The sequence below is a fragment of the Apteryx mantelli genome, chromosome 3 (assembly GCF_036417845.1).
Source record: "Apteryx mantelli isolate bAptMan1 chromosome 3, bAptMan1.hap1, whole genome shotgun sequence".
In the NCBI taxonomy this organism is placed as follows: domain Eukaryota; kingdom Metazoa; phylum Chordata; class Aves; order Apterygiformes; family Apterygidae; genus Apteryx; species Apteryx mantelli.
Window position 1 is genome coordinate 125858095 of NC_089980.1, and position 26435 is coordinate 125884529.

Here is a 26435-nt window from a genome sequence, read left to right on the forward strand (position 1 = left end):
AACTTAACCTTGATGTAGTGCCAGGAATGTGCAAAGGATATACTTTGATGGTGGGGGCAGTCTACTTTTTTTTTTTTCCTCTCTCCTTTTTCATATTGATACACTTCGAAGTATGTGTAAGATTTAAATTTTACTGCTGTTCAACATAGTAATTAGATTACACTCCATAACTGAGGTATGAGGAATTATCTGTCCTATAGAAACAAGCAAGCAGATCAGTTATTTATAATACAAATGCTAATAAGCTGTTGATACTTTGTATTTATACAGTAATTTTCTTCCTGCAGATTCAAAGCACTTCATAAGCATCCTCACAACTGCCCTGTGAAGAAAGTGTCATAATCTCTGCTTTATCATTAAGAAAACTAGTTCAGTGACTTTCCAGAGATGACACAGAATATCAGTACCAGAAGCAGGATCTGAAGAATTTTTACTTTCAGCTCCTCTTTGATTATGACTCATTCCATCCCATCACTAGAGTGAATTATTTTGGTAATAGTGCTACTGGAATTTGTTTAAATTTCATTTTATGACCAGATGTGTTCTCCATAGAAATAAGTATTTGATTGATATAATAATATTTATATCACAGGTAATATTCTGGAGATAATTTTGGAGGAACCTATTTGACATTACTCTTTTCTTGAGTAAAATGAGTGTGATGCTGAAATTGACTCCCAAATTTTCCTTGAAGACTACGGAAATTTACATTTTCTTGAGCCTCACAGACCTGATTGATTGACTTAAATTTTTTTCTGTTATTTCCTTGATTGTATACTGAAAAAGTATACAAGCAGTTATCTTAAAGTTTTCATTTTCCATCCCTTTGTTTTTCTAAAATTTAATTTACCTAAAATATACTGTCTCTTGTAATCTCGTGAAGTCATTATAATTTTGGAGGGGAAAAAGGTGTGATCTTACATTATTGAAATTCAGGAGGGTGAATTCAAAACACAAACTTATCTGAAGATGAGTGGTGAGAGTAGATAGATTTTGACAATGGAAAGAGTGTCCGATGTTCTTGAAGCAAGACATGCAAGGTCATTCATAAATTCATTCAGGGGTGAAGGAGCATGGAGAAAATGAATAACAGGGGACCAACACTAACTTTGTTATATGCATTCCAAAAGTCTAGACAAAAAATATTTCCTTGACTTGAATATGAGGATCTTGGAAAGTCTTCAGGACACAACTCAGCGGAATTCAGAGTTCAGCGGAAACAGAAATTAAAAGTCCTTTTCTTTTCTGTCATGCTTCTTGTGCTATTCTTGTGCCATTGTGAAATGCCAGGCAATTTACCATTTTCCTTAGAACTGAACAAAAAAAATATGAAGTGGTATTTTGAATAAGAGGAGTCTTAATAGGAGCAAAATTGGGACCATGCTTATGGCTTCTGAAAATCCCACTGTAAGTGACCAAAAGTAATCAGAAATGTCTAGGAAACCATGCAGTTTTCCAGAATGTTTAATTGTGATCTTCTCCAAGAGTAGGCTATGGATTTTCAAATTAACAGGACAGGATGACAGATAGGGTTGCTAAAACTGATAATGAATTGCCTCCTTTAAGTAATGACTGAATTGAATCTTTCAAAAACCTTAAAAGTGATTAAAAATGAGGTTTCCATTCCATCCTCTTCAAAGTCGGTCAAAGTATTTTCCTCGTGCCAGCTGTGACACAGTGAGTGGAGAACTGGCACTCAATTTTGCAAATTACCAGGTAGCATGAGTGAAATAACACAGTTGAGTCAAATTAAAATGAAAAACAAAGGATTGCAAAAGGGCATTTATATCTCTTTTTTTGTTTCCTTTTTATTACTACACATAGCCACTCATTGTCATTATCTTGAGCTTTTGCCAATCCAGTTCTCTCTCTTTCTTTCTAGAATAACTTTCTAAAGGATAAAATTTCATTTTCCAAATGTAATTTTTATTCTTTCTTTTAAAAATTGCCAGTAATTATGAACAATTTTGACCAGTTCACAATATGTATGACATACGAGATTGCTGAGAAAGGGTTGAGATACAGTTCAGATATGTTAAGGTTTTCTTCAACAAATATGTTGATATACTTTCATTTCACAATTTAAAAAGAAATGTCATTTCAAGTTTTGAAAATACTTATGAAATATTTTCTGAAAAATTTAAGCTATGCCTTTTTAATGAAAATCATCAGAACATGGTTTTATTTCCTGTCAGTCAGTTCTTTTTGCTTCCTTTAAAAAAGCACAAAAGAAGAAAAAAGACAAACATTAAAAAAAACCAGTTTTTACAAAAATGCTGTGTTTTATTTCATATTTTGAAAGAAAAAATCAATCAAGTTAAAAATAGCAAAAAAGTACTGCTATGTGAGACCTTGTGACTTAAAACTGAGGATTTTCAGTCAATGGATGATTATAGCAGATATAAAGTGAAAGTTATAAACATGGTAGGGGCATGAGACAAGCACATTCAGGCCGAAGGGAGAGCTAGATGGGTAAGGGCAAAAGCTGAGAAGCCTACGACTCAGACAGGACCGGACTTAAAAAGTACAAAATGAACAATTTCCCTGACCAATTTGTCTTCACCCTGGATAGAATTTTTTACAGTGCCATTACAAACACCTGGGCAGTTTCAATAATTGTGGAAGAGAGTTATGCAGAAAGCAAACAATCTGATCTCCTTAGAAGAAGAGACCCTTAGAGACACAGATATACAAATATGTCAGAGAGACCAGCACTGACATTCCCCGCAGAATTACCTCTAAGTGTATGAAGTGTGATTTGGACCAGGATTTGAATAAGAAGCCATATGAGTTCTGTTTAACTGTGTTGCATACAGTCTGCTTATACAGGCAAAATTGTTCTATTTTCTCTGGTTGTCCCCAAAGTGGGGGACATCTGTAACATCTTTCACTGCATGATGTTTGCTAATTAACTCAGCAAACACTGGCATGAGTTAGAGATCAGTCAAACACAATTTGTTTTGATAATGTTATATGGAGAAGAGATTAGACATTTCTCTGTATTCATGTTATCTTTCTGATACAGTATTTCATATCATTCAGTTGGTGATGTATCTATAATAAAGATATTTCCTTACTGACTGAGGTATTCTGGGATTCCCCAGAATCCTGTGATCTTCAGTGGGCTACAGTTAAATAACAGAGATGTTGATCTTGCTTTGCAAGGCACAGCTTTGCAATCACAAATTACTGGCCTTGCTTTGCAGGGAAAAAAAGATATACAAATTACTACTGCTCTTACCTCCACCTAAGGGAACAGAAACCTCCAGTGAAGTGCAGCTATACAGTTGATTTGACAGCATAGCTGCAGGCAGGGAGGAACAAGTGGTAGGATGTACATGAGGATAACTTTATACAGTGGCAATAAAAATGTCAACCAATTATTATTTCTGAGAAAAAAACCAACACATGTATTTGGTTACTATCTAATAACCTATGCAGGTTATTACTGCTCTCCTCCAGCCAACACGGCTTGTGGATTTATGGATGAAGAGCACTTTAACAAAATCTAGGTACTCTCTTATTTTGTTTTAGTGGTGTTTGTAGGAGTGGCTGTAACTCCACAGGCTCCTGCAACTCTCAGTTTGGTATCAAGGCCTTGGAGCTATGTGTTCTGAACTTATTCAAGTTGCATCAGCGATAAACTGTGATGTAGTAAACAATTTGCCTGGAAAGCACGTTACCGCTAAATGCATGGAAACACTGGAGACTTGTGAATAATTAACAGCAGAACTTCTTTTCTTAGGGGACACTTTTCTTGTATAAGGAGTCTCAGGCTGAAAAGATGGACAAAAATAGGCTGGAACTTGGATAGTAAAGGTGATTCTAGATATCAAATTCCAAAGCTGATCTGTTTGGTCACTAAAACTACTTTGCTTTATCTGTAAACTTCTTCCTTATAAACTCTTCCATGATTCTATTAAAACAAAACATTAAAGATGACACAACTTTAAATTCTGCATTAGTGTCTAGTGGCCTTCTACCTTTGTGGTGCATTGCTTTGCAAATGTAATTCTGAAAAGACTGTCTTACCTTTGCACAGTATTATAGAGTACTTCTCTAGTGCACTATGACTGTAAATGGTAATGTGAAAAACAATGGAAAATAGGCAAAGTCTGTGATATGGTGTATAAGCATCATAAGGAGCAGTACAGAAGACTGAAAAGAATTGCTGAGGTTGGAAGGAACCTCTGGAGATCATCCAGTCCAACCCCCTGCTCAAGTAGGGCCAGCTAGAACAGGTTGCTCAGGGCTGTGTCCAGTCAGGTTTTGAATATCTCCAAGGATAAAAATCCACAACCTCTCTGGGCAACCTGCTCCAGTTTTTGACCACCCTCAGAGTAAAAAGTTGTTCTCTTATGTCTATATGGAATTTCTTGTATTTCAATTTGTGCCCATTGCCTCTTGTCTTGTCACTGGACATCTCTAAGAAGAGTCTCCTCTTCTGCTCTGTCTCCTTTACTCCCCCTTCCTCCCATCAGGTGTTATGCACATTGATGAGATCCCCCTGAGCCTTCTCTTCTCCATGCTAAACAGCCTCAGCTCTCTCAGCCCCTTCTTGTATGATAGATGCTCCAGTCCCTCAACCATCTTTGTGGCCCTTTGCTGGACTCCAGTATGTCTATGTCTTGTACCGGGGAGCTCATCAGTGGACACAGCACTCCAGCTGTGGCCTCACCAGGGAAAGATCACCTCCCTTGACCCGCTGGCAATGCTCTGCCTAATGCAACCCAGGACGCTGTTGGTATTCTGTGCTGCGAGGGAGTGTTACTGGCCCATGTTCAGCTTGGTGTACACCAGCACTCCCAGGTCCTTCTCTGCAGAACTGCTTTCCAACAGGTCAGCCCCAAGCCTGGTCTGGTGCATGGGGTTATTCCTCTGCAGGTGGAGGATTTGGCACTTGCCTTTGTCCAACTTTCTGAGTTTCCTCTCTGCCTTTTTCTTCAATCTGTCGAGCATGACCAACTGGTGTATCAACCACTTCTCCCAGTTTTGTATCATCACAAGCTTGCTGAGGGTACACTCTGTCCTGTCATCCAGCTGATGTTAAACAGTATTGGAAACACCCACTGTAAGTACCAAATTTGAAAGAAAGAATTCTTGTATGGTGGGCATAGAGAAAAAAGGGAAAAAGACTTTAAAATGCCAACCATCCTCTCTGTAATGACAGTTTAATGCTGAAATATTTTGACAGCATCCTGAAAGTATGTTCATGATCTATAGGCAATCACAGACGTCTTTGGAGTTAATGGGCGTGCTTGTCACATTAGGTGGGAATAAATCATGGAACAATTAAATATTCATTGGACTGTATGGGAAGTAGTTATTGAGAACAAACTAAGAGAGAACAGAAGGGCTGTCCTGGGAGATGATTCACTGTCCTGGATATGCACTGGTATAACTGTGCATGACTGGCTATGACAGAAGGATGTGACCTGAATTTCAGGAGAAGGGACAGTATACAAGGAACTAGGAGGAAACGGAGAGTGGAAGAGGGGCTTTTCTTGGGGAAAAGTGGGTAGGAGGGAGTGGGACTGTCTAGAAAGTGAGTATAAGTTTTTGAATGAGGAAATTGTATCGTGTTATTTGTTATATATATTCTGGGATTCAGGAACTGTCTATTTTTCTACAGACAAGTTTGCATCCAGTATTATAATCTGGTCTTGGACAAAAAGGCCAACTATATGCTTACTTGCAGTGAATTATTCAGCAGCTGGGTCTCACTGTGTGCTGTGTAGACTGCCTGACAGGATACAGTCCCTGCTAAATGAAGCAGAAACATGCACATTCCCTTTTACTAAGAAGTTCCTTGTCTCACCAGTTGGTTGCAGTTATATCTCTAGTTTTTGCTCATCTGGGAAGAAAGACAGGAAAAGCAGTGTAGCAATGAATCTTAAGTTCTGGTGTCTTCCAAAACAAATCTTCACTCACCCCTTTATACTACTGTGTAAAGAATATCAGTAGAGGTGGAGTGCATACTATGCAGAAAATGGCTTGTGAACTGGAATTTTACTCTGTGTCTTTGGCAATTTTGCCGATTGCTTGCACTGTCAAGTGCTCTTCCCTGGACAGAATGGAGGGGTGGCATCATGTTTGTCACACAATCTCACTGGATTTTGTCTCCTCCTGTCTTGGAAATTCTAGGTTTTGGCACAAGTAAGGACCGTTCACTGTTGGCAGAAAGTCACCAGGTCTCAGAGGAAAATGAGGTTCAGTTTATGCGCTTGGAACAGAGCACAAAGACAAACTGGACCTTGAGTTTTATAGCGTGTCTTCGGACTCTAAGGACAAACTGCTGAGAGCTACTGAACTTCCACCACCCTTAGAGCCTTTGGGGATAAAAGCCTGGATGAGAATCCACATTAAAAACTGTATCACTGCAATGTCCGTAGTGTCAGGATTACTTCAATAATTCATGTCCTTATACTCTGTATCCCATTATAAATATCAAAGAAATCCATTTAATCCCATGTTTACCTTTTGCTTTAGCTTTCTCCTTTTGTGATCATTCTGTGAATTAATGTTCACACAGTTGTCTTGTGTGCACAAGCTCCCTAGATTTTCTATTATGCACAAGGATAGCTTGTTTACACAGAGATTTCCAATTCATTTTTACACCATGTCAGCAGACTGAGTGGCAATCTCTTGGCTCATGCCAGCAGAATGGGAATTTAATTAGCAGACACAAAGTAAAGGTGCAGTGATTTTGTATCTCTCTACTTTTGGGCCACCAAGGAGGATGAGGAAGATTCCATACACCTTTTCAGTCTGCCAGACTGTCTGCTCAAATGTGATTTTACAGATAATGACAGCAATAGCTCCCCCAGCACATTTGTATCTATGTTTAAGAGCTATCTAAAGCAGCAGTTTCAGCTGTTACACAAAGCCAAATGCTCCTTATCCCACAGTTTCCTCCACTGTAATCTAAACTCTTCAGGTTTTTGCAGTAACAGGGTAAAAATGACTGTGACTAGGCATTGAGGCAGCAGGGGCCAATCTCTTACATGCTGAAGACAAATTAACCAGAGAAATTACTTGCTTAATGCTTTCTATGTCCTTTTCCATTTTTGTCGTTGTCTGAATCTCAGACTTGGCAACTGTTGTCAGCCAGGTTACCCTGGGATTTGCATATCGCTTCTCAATTCACTGGCGAACAGTGTTCAGTAAAAGGCCTTCGGCTGATCTTTTCGCATTCCCCATAGCACTCCTATACCTTTTGCATGCTGTGTGATATAGATGTTATTTCTGTCTTGGTATTTTAGCTCATAATACCAGATAGCAGCAGAGCTTTTGAGATTCATGATGACAAGACAGTTTCAGAGATCTTGAACATGGTGACTCCAGGTAGCTCCCTGAAGAGCTTAGCACAAAGCATGCTTGAGAAATTTTGAAATGCTGTTCAAGAATGGATTTTGGGGAAAAATTAATTTGCCGTATCTACTTCTGCCTTACATAATGGATCTTGTAGCTAAGTCCTATCTCCTCTTATAATATACAAGACTCAAACTCCATTTTACATTAAAGCACAGTGCTATAAGGCAGATGGTGGGAGACAGAATGAGTGTATGAAAGTTTTGAAAGGGATTGTACTTCAGAGGGTCACACTTCTCTCTCAGCTCACTGAGGGATTTGAAATTATTCTGTAAGTGTAATATTAATAGCAAGTATTGTTCATACAGATTTTGATGTTCCTCTTCATGCTTTCTAGCTATTGTGCTACTTAAAGCATTATGGGTGAACAGTAGTTGGAAATACTTCAAATAGCAGCTATTTCACACCATTTTCAACTGACAGTCAAAGAAAAATGTCTTGCAAAAGTATCCTGGCAACAGAGCTTATAGCATCAGAGTAATTCTTGTACATGTATTAACATGCTGTGGAGCATCAGTGTGTTCAGAGAGAAGAACTGCAAATACATTTTTTATCCCAAAGTGGCAGTTTTCCTGAACTGGAGCAGTAACGATTAACTAACCGTCCCAATCAGGGCATTTGGGTGGCAAAGACAAAAAAAGTCAAATGCACTGAGGTTACGTAAGCACCTTGTAAGATGTTACCATTATTTGCATTATAAAGCATTCTTCCATTTTAGAATCAGCTGTTCTTGACCATGTAGCTGTTAATCTGACCTCTCTGAATCCAGGTATTTATACGATGCTACAAATCTTTAAAACGCTAATGAGTGATTTGGAAGCACTTACGAGAAACATTCAGTAGTGAAACCTCTGAAGTTTGAGAGACAGATGGTAATTTTCACAAAGCCCTTCCGTTGGAAAAAAATAATATTTTGAGCCCAACTAATAGAACCTATTTAGACACGGACAAAGTAAACAGGAGCCTGCAGTGGCAGACTGCCTGAGGCGGCAGGTGAGGACCTGCAGTGCACTGGCTGAATAGCCGGTGTCTGCCTCTTCTCCCCTCAGCCTTCTGCTCTTTTGGTGCTGTCACTGAGCAAGTGGTCATGGTGTGGTTTTCTTTCTTTTTTTTTTTTCCCCAGCAGCAAGAGAAAAGAGGTGGGAGTAGCAAGCTTAACTTGTCTGGGTTTTTCCCACATTTCTGGCCTGGCCCTGTACCTTCCCTTCCAAAGCATCTCATCCTCACTTCTGCAGTCAAAAGGCTCAGTTTTGTGTACACTGTCAGGAAGCCTTGAAACCAAGGAAGAAAATGCCCCAAGGGTGGAATGGATTCCAAAAATAGAGTGTCGGGGAATGACATGGAGTCTGTTAAGGATGCTCCTGAATTTCAAATAGAAAAGGTTCAGTTGCAATGGTGATGAGTAGTGATATGAAACATAGAAAAAGGTAAGACAGTGGATTTGTCCATGCACGTCTTACATGCATGTATGTTTCTGTAGACAGCCAAACTTCAATGGGCCCCAAGTTTGTGATATAATTCAGAATTTGGGGAAGAAGAAGAAGAAGAAGAAGAAGAAGAAGAAGAAGAAGAAGAAGAAGAAGAAGAAGAAGAAAAAAAAGTGTGATATGTTTTATAGGGACTCCAGTAACTATGTGATATACGTGAAATAGAATTTCTGGAAGTGTTGAACCAACCAAACAATTTCTTTGTCATTAATTTCATTAATTTTTGCAGGGATACTGTCCCAGATCAAGTACAATCTACACATGCCTCTTACTTCAAGCACATCAAGTATCACCTGTCTTCGCATACCCAACATAAAACAAATGTAAAAATGATATCAGGTACATTGGCTAACTCAGCAGAGGAGTAATTCTGTGCTCATGCTTGATCCAAGTTGGACTGGTACTGCATGTGATCTGGAAGTGATTGGATCCAGTATTAATAAATGTAGGACCACAAGAAAATCAGAAAACTTGAGATATGTGGGCTACTTGATCAAAACCTCAGACTTGTTGGGCAGAGTTAAGGAACTTGAATAACATCTTCCATTAAGTGTTTTGGTGCTTTAACTTATCAATCAAAAAAATCACTTCCTACTCACATACAATATCTGATGATAACTTCTCTGTGCTGTTATATCTAACGACAGTCGATGTTATGATAAGGAGGATGATGGACTGTGAAAAATCTTGGACTTCAGAAACTCCGTTAAGCTTTTAGTTTCCTGCTGACTTTCTGTATTGCTTGAGCATGTCTCTGAATTTCTGTTCTCCCTCAGTAAAATAGGGGTAATTATATTTTCCTGAATCATAAGGATACAAATGCTTATGAAACACTTGAACATGAAAATGTCTGAGCTTGCATAGATATGCAGAAAGCATTAGAAATGTATAGGTTCTTGGTACTTCCACCCAATGTAGGAGTAACAGAATTTACTGAGCAAAAAAGCATGTATATAGGGCTACTTGGCAGCTATTGGTGCAGGTGACCAACAACATGAATACTTTGAGCCCTTGCCATTAATTAGCCCTGAGTATTTTATTTATGATAACCTTGTAAAGTTTCAGGTGGGGTAAATATGTTTTAGCTCTTTAAAATCCCATCCGGCCCTATAATAACATGTAATTTTAAATAGTTGGAGCACAGTGCACTATAGGTGGGGACTGCATTTCAGTGACAGATGAACTACTGAGCTGGATCCTCAGGTTAGTCAGAGCATCCGATGACTTGAGGCCTTTGGAGGTTCATTTCCCACTGCATTTTGGCAGGATTGTTGTATGCGTGTGAATGCTTGAAGAAGAAACAGGTAGCAAAGAGTGATTTATGCTGGCTTTATGAATGGACTCTCCATGCATTTCTATGCTGTAGCTGTGAATGAGAAAGGGAAAGAATACTATAGGGTTAAGGATCTAATGTTTGCTTCACAAAATACTTTAAGATGTCTCCTGATGCCGAATGGTAATATTAATTTCATATATCATACCAGCTAATTTTAGCCACAGTTTTACCTGTTTCAATGAAAGCTGCAAATTGCTTTTTACTTAAAAAACAGATGCTTAAAAACATAGTTCTGTTTGGCTCAATCTAATGCTAAAAGCAAGAACTAAAGACACTGGAGGAGACTTTTAAAGGGAAAAATAATAGTTAGGCAATGGGATTTAGGTGTACAAATGTACATTTATGCTTTTTAAAGTATTTTTTGTTTTTCTGTTTTCTGGATCACTAAAAACTAATCCAGATAAAATTCTTAATAACATAAAGGGAAGACATACTACTCGGCAAACTGAGCGACTGCTGTCACGCCTCACCCTTCTGGTGTGTTACTGTGATGACTCGGTGATAAGGGACAAAAGAAGCTGTCAACAAATAGATGTATTCCCACTAAATATCTGAAACACCTTTTATGAAGACAAAGACGTATGAAAGAAGGAAACGGAAGAAGGCCAGGAAGAGAGCTTTGCTGAAACCCTTCTTGAAACAAGATGAAATGTGTGAGAAAGAAGTATCAGAGGGGAAGATGGAAAATGAGAATTGTCATCAGCAGGTCGACTTGCTTTGAGATCTTTCATGCTCTAAAGATGACTGCAGGAATTTTTCTAGGGGACAGAGGTAGCAAAATATTGAAAGGCAATTAGAGCTGCTCTAAGTGGGCAGAGCTCCTCCAGGCCTACAGGAATTACGTCTTTGAGGCTGAAGCAGAAGCAGTGAGGGAAGAAACAGGAAGATCTTTGCCAAGAGTTTTGATATTTTGCCAAGGATAACAGTGACCCCAGAGAAAGGGACAGATGGTTACTCAATTCATGATTTTAGGAAATTAATAGGAGTGACATGCTCATAAAGTTGACTTGTGCTATGAGGAAGGTTTTGGGATAAGCAGCAAGATTTTTAATCATTTTCATTAGTGTTGTGCACATATTCTTATGCTTCCTAGAATGCAGGATGGACTAGGTAAACTCTTGGTATTTTCTAAAGTCCTGTATTTCTAACTTCTCTTTAATAAGATTTTAAATAACTTGCCAATGCCAACTGTACCATGAGAAAGAAAAATTAATTTAAAAATGAGGAGAAGTTTTCTTCATCCTGCTATAGATATGGACTTATAAAACAACTCCATTATGGGGGAAAAAAATCTAAAAGATAAAGATGATGTGACATCTGTGAGTTATCACACTGCATATAGCAAAGACAAGATAATAGTGTATTTGAAATCATTCAGATGGACTCTGAAGCATGTTGGGAGGCAGAGAAGACCAGCAGTCTGACATTTTCTACACATTTCCTTACTAGTGTTGCTTCTTTTGTTTTTCTGTTTTCAAAGGCATCTAACAAGGTATTTAACTTCTACAGAAATCATTACTCCCTCAGACCCAGATGATACAGCCTAGTTTATATTCTGGTATTTAGCAGCACTAAAATGAATTCAGGACAGGATAGGAGAATTCTATAAAAATTCTATAAAAACCTCTTCTTGTCAAAGAAATTACTCTCAAGTACCAATTAAGACTTCTTTCACTTAATAGAATGAAATATTTCATTCATTGTGTCTGACAAATCATGCTGTAAAAAGTGCTTCTGAAGATTGTGTTTGATCACTTTATCTCTTTTTTACCCTCCAACGAAAGAAGAAACAGACTTGAAAAAGAAGGTCTAACAAGTAAAAATGTAGTATAAAAATAGCTTTTATTGACTGGTCAAATGTGAATGTTACAACTCACAAAATATTACACTTCCCAAAATACTTTTCCATGTACAGTCTTATACTTCAGCTATGGACAATTGATTTTCAGTAATTATTTTTTAAAAGCTTATTAGGAAGGTCTCATAAAAATGAGGAAGCAGTAAAATATAGTGGACTTTATCCTTCTACATTAATACACAGTGAGGTTATTTACTGCTGTGAGGTAGATGATGAATGTTCTCACAGGAAGGAAAATAATACTTCACAGCTGTTTTTTTTTTACTTATTTTCTTTTTTTTTTTTTTTGACGACATGTCATAACCATGTTGATGTATCAAGTCATTCATGCTAAACATGCTAATTTCCAGAATTTCTTTACTTTTCTAAGGAAAAAAAAAAAAGCTAAACTTGCTTTCTTTTCTAGACAGTGGCCTAATTTTGCCAAGAAAGTTGCAGAATATCATTTCTACCCAGTAAAGTGTTAGAATAACTGTTTCTTTCCAGGAGGAAGCTACCTACTGAGGTGGAAGCTATAAATTTGGAACTTCTCAGGTCAAGAAGAACAGAATCTGGCTGTTGCATTTTCTCTTGTCTGAATACTATAATAACCTTTTTGTTCCAGAAAAACTGGATAGCAGCACCTCTTCTGGTCATGCTTTAAAGGGAAAGCTACAACTGTGATCAGTTATTTTAGCTGGTACCTGGTATTGCTTGGGAGAGAATTCTTGTCTTTGGTTTCAGGTGTATAGAGGGGTATCCTGGAGCTGGCCTAAAGTATTCAAAATAGTCTGGAATATCAAAAAGTGGGATTTCTAAGTAGCTTCTTGCTCAGCATTTGAGGTTTCTTACTACCATTCTGAGGTGTGTGACTCCTACGAGGCATTAAATCTAGTCCTGTGTCCTTAATTCATCAAATTAGATAGTGTAATGACTGCTTTCTGTCATTCTAAGTTTCTTTTATTTGCATTATACTTTAGCTGTCAAAAATACATGAAATCTGTTATGAATAAAAACTCTCTAAGCTGTTGGATCAATAATTGAAACAATCAGTGCTCCAGGCTTTGTAATACTCCAAGCTTTTGTAATTCTGTCAGCAGTCTATTTCCAAGAGTCCTCAAAGCACAGAATAAGCAGGGATGGTTCTTTCTCATGCCTCCATCTTTGTAAGATTCTTGCTTGCCTCATTGCATGAATTTAAGCATAGGGTCTGTCTTCTTTGTAATAAAATTGCCTAAAAAAAAACAGAAAAAGAAAGTTAAAATTTTAGTGAAATCGCCAAGTTGGCACATTAGCATTGGCTCTCCGTTGAAAATAAGAGGATGTTGAATGCAGGTATTTCATCATTCAAACTCTTTATCTGGTGCTTGCAACCTTGAGATCACTTGCCTGTCCCCGACTGGACAGAATTCAAATCCAATTTGTAACAATAAACTTTGACTTTGAATTGATCAAACACAATTGATTCTCTTTGTTACTTTAATTGAACTACCTTGCAATTACTGAAGTATTTATTTTTAATTATCAGTTATCATTTGTTCTAAATGACTGTATTCTGCTTCATTCCTCCAAGAACAATTTAGAAATACAATTTGGAAACCTCAAAAGCTTCCATTGTGGAAAAAATAATAATGAATTTAGGAAGTGAATAAAGGATAATGATCATTCCAGAGATATAGCTGTTAAAATACCAGGGAAAATAGTAGTTCCAAAGTAAAGCATTACTTTTCACCCTTTAATAAAAGTGTCGTTATCACATCATGAATATCCCTATGGGTATTAATGCACCAAGGCTGTCACCTGGCTTTATCTGTCCTTCTGAGTTTAGGCAAATACACCACTCTGTGCCCAACCTGACAGCAAAGCTCTCTCATTCCTCTGAAAATATAGGTCAGGGACTATTTCAGAAATGAGTCAGTTATCCATTCCATTTAAGTTGCACTAACATTTTTACTGTTAGTTTAATGAAAAGAGAGAGGGAAATACACCGGATAGGCACTGCAATAAAAGTACAAGATATTATGAGTTTAGCTGAATTTACAATGTGGAAAACTTGTCTAATCTTTTACCACAGCTCAGAATATGTTCCTGACCATCCACTTTCCAAGCAAAGAAATAAGTCTGTCTAGAAGAAAAGTCCTTTCCCAAGAGAGGAAGTAGCGATATATGGATCTCCTCCACCTCCACTTTTGTGGAAATGCCTGTCACTAGACAGAATGGTTTACTCCTCTGAAAGGTGTTCACGATGAATGGGAGAACAGAGATGTTTTCAGATGTTATTCTCTGCTGAGCAGTGTCTTTTCAAAGGTCATTTGAGATGCTATAGCCTGCCTCAAAGCATTCAGTTTCCCAAAGCTGTATGTTCATGCATGTTAGCTACTTGGCTAAAATCACTGATAATATTTATAATGTAGCATCTGGAGGGAAGCGTGGGCACCAGCAGTTGCAACGCTCTTGCAGATCTGGTGTGTCTACTTCTGTCACTGATTTAAATTAGACATCAGGAGGCTCCATATGAAATATTAGAAGGACCAGTATGGGAGGAAAAAATACTGCTGCGTTTTTCTTTCATCCAATTTTCTGCCTGTGGAAATTGCCAGGGCACCTCTCTGAAGGGCTGATATGTCACTCTCGACTATTCCACTTCTTTCATCAAAATGGGGGAAAAGTAAATACATTGTGACTCTGTACTCGTTCATGATATTTCTTTGCTTTGGGATTTTTGAAGACAACACATTTCACAGCATACATTCTCACATTATGAGACTGATTTCTTAATTTTTGATTCATTTTTACAGGGACCTAAATTAAAGCTGTGGTTTTTGTAATGCTCCGAAGTTCCAAACTGTGGCCACTGTGAAACAGGCTAAGCTGCAGAGGAATACTCCGCCGTCTTGGAGGAGCCATGAGTGCTACCTCTTTGCCTTCCCTCTGTCGCAGCTAAGTGCACAAATACCAGTCCATGCATTTTCTGAACAGAGGAAACAGTTCTCCTTCTGGCTAAGATGCACATCAGGAAAATATTTCTTGACAGTCATGGTAATTAGTTGCCAGTGATGAAGCTGTGAAAGCATTTGATTCACTGTCACTAAGGGTTCCTAAGTGTAGATTACATGCAAAGCATGAGAGACAAATGTAGGTCCAATCCCTCTGTCCTGCAGAGGGCAGAGAGAGATGATCTAAGTCCAGCAGGTCTTTGCCATTGCTATTATGTCTAATTAATTCAGGAAAATAATTTTCCTCCCCTCCACAGCTAACTTGTGTTCTGGAGGCCCTGTGTTTGCCTTTCTCTCATTTAGGTCATTAACTGTTTATTTTCCCTTCCCTATGTACACATTTAAATTCCATTGATGCTAATGGAAAATACATGTGCAGAGGATAATAAACATCTAAATATTTGGATTCTGCTAGCACTTCTCCTTAGGGCATAACAGTAAAAGTGTTATAGGAAAATACATTTCTGCAAAAGCACCAAAAGCAAAAAAGGGGCAAATTTGATGTGCCTCCTTTTTCCCACCATACTGAGTTAAAGAACCAGTAGAAAGTATCTCTTAGTTCAGAGTCCAGATAAATCAGACTCACTGTGTTCTAAAAATTAGAAAATTTGGTTTCTATATCTCCAGCAACTGGGCTTGAGGAGCATGGCTTAGCTCTGCCAGGCAGGAACAGATATGATATTGGTGCATTTGTTAGCTTTTTGGAAGGAGGGAAATGCTCTTTGTCAAAAGCCTGGCAGAATGAGCATGCACAAAGATGTGGATGCAAGCACCTTACTGAGTAAGCTAAATTGAGCGAATGGCCACTTTTTGCTTCATATATCATCAGTGATAAACAAGATAATCATTACTTTGGGGCAACTGAGGTCACAAGTGACATGAATCCTGGCTGGGGAGGGATCTTAAAAACTATTAACAAGCGTATGATTTTTTGCTTCTATAGATAGCATAATTCTGCTACTGTGCCACAACACTTAAATGATATCACTGATGTTTCAAATTTTGGCCATGTTTTTCTACTTTTATTGCACTAGGATTGGAATGGACCATGTATGTCAACTAGTCCTCACCTTAACAACTATAGGAAACCATGCATAAGATGGCTTAGTTAGGAAGATCCATAGCATATCTTACACCATATGTGTCTGCACACTATTCTCCAGCAACCTATAACAGATGCTCAAGATCCATATTAAGAGACCAAAAACTGCAATGATGATGTGGCGCAGGAAGCAGAGATTAACTGGAGACTGTTAGTGCCTAGAAGGTTAACCTGAGAAGGTACCTGTTAAGGTACTCATTAAAATTGCTAGATGATCCTAGAAAGTTGATTGTGAAGCACTCAAAGAAAGGTGAAAAAAAAACCAAACAAAAAACAAGCACACATCTGTCCTTGCTAATATGACCTGGGAAACCAAATACCCACCCAGATCTGGTGATCTCTTAGCTTTGAGGATGTAAGCAAGCTACACAAACGAAGCCACACAACCACTGGAGAGAATGTAATGCCCCAGGGATCATCAGTGCCATCTGCCTAGCTCTGGCCAGTCTTCTGCATCTCAGGAGAAGGCAAACCTGTCATCATACTCCTCATCACCATCTCTGAAACCAAATTAGGGAGCTAGTGGAGGCCCAGAAGTGTAGAATTAGGAGAGTGTAAATAAAGTGACAGCAAGCGATCTCCTTTCAAACTCCAAAAATACACACCAAAACAATAGATATCCGAGGTTTCACTAAGGTAGACAACCCAAAGGCAGACTCTTTCTTGCCTTGTGGGTTACTTGGGAAGAGGGTTTGCATATGTGGGTCAGGGGAACGCAGGGGATTTGTCAAGGGCAGGAGACATATGGCCACGTTCTGCCACACTAATCTCCCAATAGCGCCGTGGCTGTTAAGGAGCCGACCCAGCTCGTGCCCATCTGGCAGTCGCTCTTCGGTGCCTCCGGGCTAACCGGCCAGCACTGGGCTCCGGAGAGCCGCACGGAGCTCTCGGCCCTCCCAGCCCCCTGCCTCCGGGGCGGCAGCGCCCTGACGCGGGGGAATCCAGCCCTCCTTCCCTCACTACGTGCAGAAGAGCAGAAATCAGCCTTTTTCTTAGAAATCTGGTAGGACTACATTTTTTGTTGGGGAAATTCAAGCTAGCGTGAATCTAAAGATTTGTAGCAGCATGTAACACATTTGTTTTGCATCCCCTGAAGCCTCTGCGGTACCTAGCTGAGCCAGGCACAAGCAGATTTCTTCAAATCCGGGGATCTTTTACATGGCCAAGGCTCTAACTACCACTACGCCTGTCTCCCCTAGGCCTAGCTACTGGCAGCAAAACTACAAAAACAAGGTAACTTTTCACTCCCTTTTATCATTTCCCTAACCCCACCCTCCTGCAAACCAGCCAGTCGGGAGAGGAAAGTCCTAACACTCCTTTTTCCTGAAAGTACAAAAACAAGACTAGGAAATAGCTGTGCAGCTTTGTGCCCCTTTGGGGACAGTGCTTCCCAGCATATGCATGGTTATTGTCATGGTCATAAATAAGCTATGAGTGTTCACATTTCAACTCCTGTTCTGATAAGTTGATACTGTATTTTTAATTAAATTTGTAAATATTTTTTTCTCCTAGGAAAGTGACAAATGTGTGAAATTGGGAACAAACCAATTGAAAATTGCAGAATATTTTTATCAGCAAGGAAATTCAGACAGCTACATAAATGATAAACAGCTTCCTGGAGAATATTATTTAAATTCCTTCAATAGCATCCCATCCCTTTTGAGGAAGGGTCACAGGGCACTGTGAGTTGCCCAAATTATTACTACCACTACTATTATTGTTATGGACTCACATGATTTTAAAATGCTCTTACTGGCTTTTAAAATATATCTTACATAATCTTACACAGTAAACTTAAGAAAATAATAAACAGTGGTGAATGCAATCCCAAAGCAGGAAAAAAAAGGGGGGATGAATAGCATATTTGAATATTCATAGTAAGAATCCTAATGATTAAAGGCATAATTTCCAGTATTCTCTTTATTGGTATGTCTTCGGTCTGTGTGTACTTAAAAAAAAAAAAAAAAAAAAAATCACAATGCCCACCTAGAAACTGTGCCTGATTTTCTTGAAATAAAAGTTCACTAAGTATGTTTTATGGGGTAAGAACTTGAGGCAAGCAGGAAGTCTATATACAAGCTTCTTGACCCAGCACATCCATAAAGACTGAAGATACAACCAGTTATTTATTTCTACTGAAAAAGTTCACTGCTAAAGCAAGCAAATAAAAAACACTTTTTGTCAGTATTTTCCAATTAAAAAAAAACACAAAAAAATGAAAACTACCCGTTCCAAGTCCCTCCCCAAAACCCTTGCTTTTGTTGACAAAGTCAGTTTTTGTTGTGGGAGAGGGAACTGAGAGGGTTGGAGAGGGTTGGTAAAAGGTTAATAAAGCCCAGATAAAACATGCTTTTCACACAGAAAACAAGATTTTTGTCAAAATATTTCCTCTCCTCAAAAAGTATCTTCCATAGCAAGTTTTGAACCTTCTTAATTATAATACATATACGAAGACAAACTGCTTGTGCATATGGATCTCTTTTCCAAGCTGCTCTTGTTGGTTAGTGTAATTCTTTCTGGCTTTTAGTAAGCCTAATCTTCTTTAACTGTGAGCCTTCCTTAATGAAGACTATTCTTGAAACTGTCATTTCAAATAAGTCATTAATTGCTGTCCGCCCCCCATTAGATGTAATAGGAAGTTATACCATTAATTCCGTCACTCCTAAGTCCCCACATTGCCAGATGCTGAAGCAGAATGGGACTATGGATTGCAAAACATATGGATTTATTTACACTAGGTAACTTCTTTATTAAAATATCTTAACAGAGTCATTACAGAGACTTCTTTCCCAAGCCCCTGCTGTCACACTCCGCTCTGCGCAGGAACACACACCACATCTGCTTTTCACATATGCTCTCCAGCCCCAGTCCACCCACATGGGCCCCATTCACAACAGTGTGTGCCCCCCCCCCCCCCAAGCCTTGTGCACAAACGTGCTGTGGAGCTGGAGCATTAAAGTAAGAACGGTAGGTTTGAATCCTCCTTGGCTGGTATGGAGAATTTCCCTCGACTGTACCTGTTCCTGCTTATAGGCTGCATACCTGGTCTTCAGCAGCAGGCTCTTCAGCCCATACTGAGTGGCCAGGACCTTCTGCGGTAGCAGCACTCCCCAGAAGCAATGCCGTTTATCCAGCATAAAACTGCTGAGAACCTGAGGCAGACTTTTCACTGGTGATCCCATGGCAAGGCACTCTCAGGGGTTCCCAACCCATTAAAAGAAAATAAAAACAATCCCACACCTTCCTCTTTCCTTTGCTTTAAGCCACCAAACTGAAAACTAATGCTAAACACAGTCTCCTGCTATTGGGAGTCAGAAAAAGGAAAGACCTTGGAATGAACTGCCTGTTTCTCTTCCTTCGAAAGTTGCTCAGACACCTTTGCTAGCAGGGTAGGATGCCTGCTTGACCAGACAGATAGATTATTCTGAAGCTTTCAGTCTGTGTTTTGTTTGCACAGATCTAATTTTCTAACTGCGAGAGCTTTGGAGCAGGAGTGCCCTCCCCCCTCCCCATGTGAGTTTGTTCTAATTCTGCAGATAGATAACCAGGAAAACCTGGAAACTGTTCTTAAAATGTGGTCTCTTTGTTTCCTACTTGCCTCCTCTTTCCTTAGTTACAGACTGCCTTTTCCCTATGGGCAGCATGCTTTTGCCTGCCTTTCTAATTCTCCACTCCTTCTGTGCCTTTTTTTTTTTTCTTCCCCAGGTGATCATCTTTGAGCCAGAAATGTGCGACCTCCTTTTTTATTAGCAGAAAACGTATATTCTAACAAAGGACTTTTAAAACTGCCTCCATAGCAACAAAAGCTGCATTATAAAAGAGGATGTTTAAGATCTCCTCATTGCTTAACAACGTGTTGCAAACCACAGCAGCTGTTCTAATGAGTTACATTTACAGGGCACACCTCATCCTTGGCACCCCCACATTAAAACACTACAGATGCAAAGTCATGCACTCTAAAATTAGGAAATAGACAATTAAGATTGTTTCCTCAGGCCAGTCTATTTTTCCTCCCCACCTTTAACCTCTTCTGAGTGGCACCAGCTTCCTTGGCTCACTCCCGTTTCCGTATCTGAGCTGCCAGCATTAATTTCTGCTCCTTGATGCACCTCTTCTGATATTTTTGCCCAGCCATTTCCACATGGCCAGGGTACACCCGTTCTCACTTCCTGCTCATGAACTCTCCACTGAACTTTGTCTCAAACCAAGCCTTCACCAGGTTCCCAGCCTAATCTGGGATTTAAACCTGGCTCTTCCTCCGATCCCGGTCTAGTCTTATACCTTGTCCTTATCTAACTCTATTCTCTGTCTTCTTTGCCTCCCAATTTAGTCTTAGTTTTCTCTTTTCCACCACCCCTCGAGCCTTGCTCCCATTCCTTGCTGCCTTATCCTGTCCTGGTTCCTGAGCTACCCCCAGCCTTTGCTCTTTTGCCTCCCCTTGCCTAGTTCCAGCCTCCCTCTCTTTTTCTTTGTCCAGTCAATTCCAGTGTTAATGATGGAAAATTTTTCCAGCTCCTTACCTGAGCTTTTTCTTCCCTTGTTCCTGGTCTCCTTTGTCCTGTCAGGCTTTCACCCCAGCCTCTTTTTACTTAAGCAGTCCAATCCTTTTGTTTTACCAATTAAGTTTAGTGTTGCTTGAAATATAAAAACATTCTTATTAAATTATATCATTTTTAACATCACCAACATGGATTCCAATGCAGTTTTATTTACAAGTATCTGGCAGATCACAGTTCATCCGTTGTTACCCTAATAAATAGAAAATGTATTTATTTATTTTGTATGCAAAATCTAGCAGAAGCCAGAAGGAGACAGAGGAGAACCAGTGACAATTAGTGGCTCAAACAGAGGCTCAAATAGTGGACCTTCCAAATACAGGCATTACGGGCAAGTGCTTGAACTTAGGCAGTGTGGATATTTCTTCTCTCCTCACTCCCTTCACTTTTTGGTGTGGATCACAAGGCTTGTTTTCATAAGGTGTTTTTTTTAGGGGTGATGGTGGAGAGGGTTAGGGTCCTCTTTTTATGTACTACTGTTACCACATCTCGGCAGATTTGAGCAAAAAATGTATGTATAAACCATGATGGCATGCTTGAAATGGGAATGTTTAAGACCACCAAGCAGGGCTTAAACAAGAAAGTAGATATTAATGATGTGGGTCTTTACAAGCCCTACCAACATGATGAAATAAGTGGAAGTAATACTAATGAGTTACTACAAAATAAATGTGCTTTACGTACATCAAAACAAAGCTTTGCAGAACACACAGGTAATATCAATAAATTGCCAACAGTAGCAATGTCCAAAAATATTGACTGAGAATTAGAATTAACATCTAACACAGACCAGATGTTAGCCCACAAGAGCATTGGACATATTAACATCAATAGTCTTCCGCATGCAACAGTAACCATTTTTCATTAACAACAAAGTAAGTTGTCACTGAGCTGTGCTTACGGTGCTAACTGATACTTCCACATTGGGCCTTCTTCATAGGGGGTTAAAGCAGGATACAGGATACAACAGATTTCCAGAGGAAATTAATTAATTCAAACCATTTACAGCATGTTGATGAGGTTAGGTTTACAATGTGGTCACTCAGCTTAGATAAAAGCACACACAGGTTTGGCTGATCCCAGGATTTAGGAAAGGAGGGAGGAAAAACAAGAATTAAAGACCCTCTAATGCCTTTAATTCTTTTTTTTCCCCCCCATAGCAAGTAAACACTTTGTTCTCCTCCACGCACATATGGTTGAAGATTACCAAGTTTCAGAGCATCTTTTGCAAATCTTCTTGAAAGCAGGTTCAAAACAGCCCAAATTATCCTGTGAGGAACTAACAAGTACTTATATCATTCCACAAAGAATTAGAATCTTTGAATTCTGCATCCTACATTTGACTTCTTAAGTAAACCTCAGTGAAGACAATCTCATGCCATATGAAAAGCCATTTCAGCTGGTGGGAAGAAGGCAGTACGAGTTATGTCACCACATGGCTTGTGCCATTCAGATAGTTAATGAGAGTGCTGTAAGAATGGAAGTGTCTTTTCCTTTTCAATATCTTCGAGATGATTTAAAGGGGTGCTTTGACTTTTCTGATGGCAGAAACGGAAATTAACAACATTCCCTGAATGTCACATGCTGTCTGAACAGCAATATGTGTTCCTCTAAGACAGAAACTATACGTACAGGTAGGTGCACGTTCTGCTATCTTCATTGGGTGAAAGAAGTCCTCAGTACATCTTCTCTTGGGCCAGAACTGCACATACCTAGGACATACCTGAGCAGTGGCTACAAGACCATATTGGCAAAGTTAATGGCTATTGTTTCTTCTCTCATGCTGTCTGTGAAAGCTTTTGATTTGATTTATTCACAGTAACAAAGCTTTTAATCTTTTCCCTGTGCACTCTTTTTCCTTGCCATGATGTCCATTATTTCTGCCTTTGTGCCAGGCTAAATATTCAGCTGTATTTCTCTGTGTACATAGAGATTAATTTCTTTCCATTACTATGGCATCTAAACAAATAGCAATTGTGAAATAATTATTGAAGTTTGTAGAGACCCTGTTCAAACTGAAGAAATGAACTTCCATGTGAGGGAAAAATCATGAATGAGCAATTTTTCTGACTTGCAAGTGTCAAGTAAAAGCTGTTAAGAAGAGAAGTTTTGTGTTTTCCTCAGCTTCTCATCTTCCACCCTAATCAGAGATGTCTTTATTGTCAGCTATCATCTTTTTTCCTAGAATTCAGGAGTAGCACAGCTATTGGTATGGTACATGGAGCTAAGAACCAACACATTTTGAGGATGAAGGCCATCATTTTGTCATGAAGCCTTGGAACTGGTGAGGTTGAATGTGCCCATAGCAGTTGAGTCAGGAAAAAGACAAGTAGCTGTTTAAAGATGCTGGAGTACATTCATTGTTTCTTCAGTGAAATGCAATGAGAGATCATGAGGTGCGGTAAGGCAGTCTGGATGGATATAATGCAGTCATTCACTGTCAAATTTAATTAGGAGAAATATGGTGCCCTAGGAAGCTAGAGATGAAGGAAAAGAAATGAGAAAAGGAATTTTGGAAGCTGATCACAGCTGTGTACTCTCTTCTCTCTTTGGATAGATAAATATTGCATTCAGGCTGATCTTTAAAAGTCTCCATAATGATCTTCAGCTGGATTTTCAGGAACTTTGGTCTACAGCTCTCTGCCACTAAAATTCAGAAAAGGGTTGTCATCTGGTATGGGAGAATCTAAATTATGGAATATCTAAGAGACAAGTGGAAGTGCTGCAAGGAACATAGGTTTGGAAAATACCAGGATCGTAAAGACTTTAACATGTATGTGGAGATCTCCAGCAGCAAGGTAGTCAATTAGGGAAAACTGCAGCAGCTTCAGCAATAAAGAAATGATTAGCTGCTCTATAAAGACTGATGGTCTCTATTTGAGGCAGAGGCTCTACCTTCCTGCAATGTCCTGGCACCAGCATGCTGTCCAGAGAGTGAATGAAGAATAATACCAGTGGTGAAGGAGCAAGAGGTCATGAGATGCAGTACAGCACTGCAAAGATGAAATGAAAGACAGAATTATTTAGTAGCTGGGTCCTGAGAGAGTTGGAGTGATCCATCCAGTCACTCGACTTGATATCCTGTGAGATATGTATCCTGCCAGCACTCCAAATCCAAGATGATATGGAAAGGTTGCTGAAGTTTGTCTGGCCCACTGGCTACTACTTCATGCTGCTCATCTGTGTAGGAAGTAATGATACTGCCAGGAATAACACTGAATAGATTAGAAATGATTATCTGCTTCTGGGAAGGAGGATGAAAGAGGACTCAGATGGTATTTAGATCAGACCTCCTGGGTGAGGGTAAAAGCCTGGGGAAAGCACAGATATATCCTGGAGATGAAGACACTGCTGAGCATATAGTGTCATTGGGAGGGTTTTGGTGTTAGCTTCCCTAAGCAAGAGGAGACAATCCCAGGGAAAGATCTGTTTTGTAGAGGTGGGAGCCACTTCACAGAGAGTTGAAAGTACGGTTTCAGATACAACCTCATTAACCCAGTGAGGAGGGATCTGAAGGAGGATGAAGGCACAGGGTGACAGAAGTCTACTGATAAGTCCAACAATGATGGAGATATTATGAAGATAGGACTATTCACAGAAATAAAATTCATAAGGGAAACAATTGGGAGGACAATAGCCCAATATGCTAATACCTAGGATGTCTGTTTACTGTTTACTGACATCAATAAATGTCAGAAGTATAGTGAATAAATAGGCAGACTTAAATTCTTGGTACATTGAAGATTATAATTTACAAATAATCGAGAATTAGTGTAATAGTTCACATGGCTTTTCATCATTCTTACCAATAGTACTACTACATAGTATAATAGATGTGTAGAGTTGGTCCAGGAAACACAAATATGGGGAACAAGGGAAGACACTGCTTTCTGGAATAAGGTGAATTAGTTCACTATGTAATGAGACTGCTGATGCTGAGAAGATAGGAGTATTTAATCCATTTTCTTGCTTCAGTCTTCCATAAAGATATAGCTAAAGTAAGGTGATAAATGCAATGAACACAAATGATAAAATGATTAACTCTCTTTGTCGCACAAAGGTTGGAGAGTCAGAGGCTACATCTATGCTAGTAGTTTTATCAGTGCCATGACCAAAGGGCATGATCTGGCCATGTCCATACTATTAAACTCTTCAGATTTCCAAAACCATGATGGTCACAAGCAAATGGCCTCCTGTAAGGTAGTCATCTCTGTCTCATACTAGTTCCTGAGAAAACTTTGGGAAAGTACTGCTTGTCCTAAAAACTTAACAGCTGAGGCAGTACTAGTGCCCAAGTATATGCCTTGACACTATCTAATTTACTAACAAAGATGTAGACAGATAAGACTCAGATGAATTGAGATTTTTTTGTTTTCAGATAATCTGTGATTGATAAAATTAGTCATGAGGTACCTGAAGAACTGCCTGAAGGAATCTCAGACCTCTCAGAGTTATGCCTGAGAACTTGTAACAAATGGGGAGGGTGATGAAGCTACTATTACATGGCAGTTACCCAGTTGGTGAGTATTTTAGCAGTGGTTAACAGTCAATATAGAAGAACATATTCAGTATTAGACTCAGGGATGTGTCTTGAATTTGAAACTATGCAATGTTTTCATAATAATTGGAAAGAAAGAACAGAGTAGGCTTATTAAAGTTGCAGATGACACCAAGCTGAGAGAGCTGAAGTACACTGAAGGACAGAAGTCAGATTCAAAATGATCTCAGAAAATCAGAGAATCATAGAATGATTTAGGTTGAAAGGGACCTCAGGAGGTCATCTGGTCCAACCTCTGGCTCCTTACAGGGCTAACTTAGGTCAAACTGATCAGGGCCCTGCAAAAATTACTTTAACAAAAAAAAAGAGGCAGTTCTACAAGGACACACACATAAAAATTCTTTTCTTCTCTGCTGGCTAAACAAAAAGATCTGAGAGTTACTGTGGATCACAAGCTGGACACGAGTCAAGAATGTTATGCTTTTCTGAAAAAAATAAATAGGAGTGTTATCTTTAATTCAGCTGAAATATTTGCTGTATTTGGCACTAGTAAGGTGTCAGCTGGAGTACTAATGTCTGATTATGTGTACCACAGTTCAAGAGGGATGTGGACTGACTGAATAATGTATTGTGATTAGAACAAGGGTTTCTAATTAGCACAAGGCAGATTAGATCAGATGACAGGAAAAACCTTCTAACAGAAAGGTTAGTGAAGCACTGGAAGGCATTGCCCGGGCAGGTTGTAGAGTTTCGGTCACTGGAGGTTACTAAAAAAACAGGTTGGACGAGAACCTGTCAGGAATGACACAGAAATATCTGATCTTATCTTTGGGCATAGGAAGGGAAAAGATGGCCTCTTAAGATCTCCTCCAGGCCTTCTATCTGTAGTTTCTAAACTTGTCACCCAAATTTAGTGAAAAATCAAAGTCTGTGACACTGCATTGCTTAGATATATGCCTTGGAGACAACATCCAGGTTGTTTCTCTCTGATCCACTTCAGTTTCCCCAGTTTCGCCTGGATCCAGTTGCTGCTCATATGTGGATGCTGTCTGTTCTGCTTAAGCCCTAATGAGCTGGATTTGCCAAGATCCATTATTCAAAATATTTCAGTGCAACCCCCTCACTTTAGAAGATACAAGACGGTCGCGTGAACATCTCTGCAAGCAGATTAAAGTGGGGCAATAACTTCTGAAAAAGGGACAGTAATGACCAGCTGGATGTAAACTAATATATGGCAACCTTTTTTTTATGG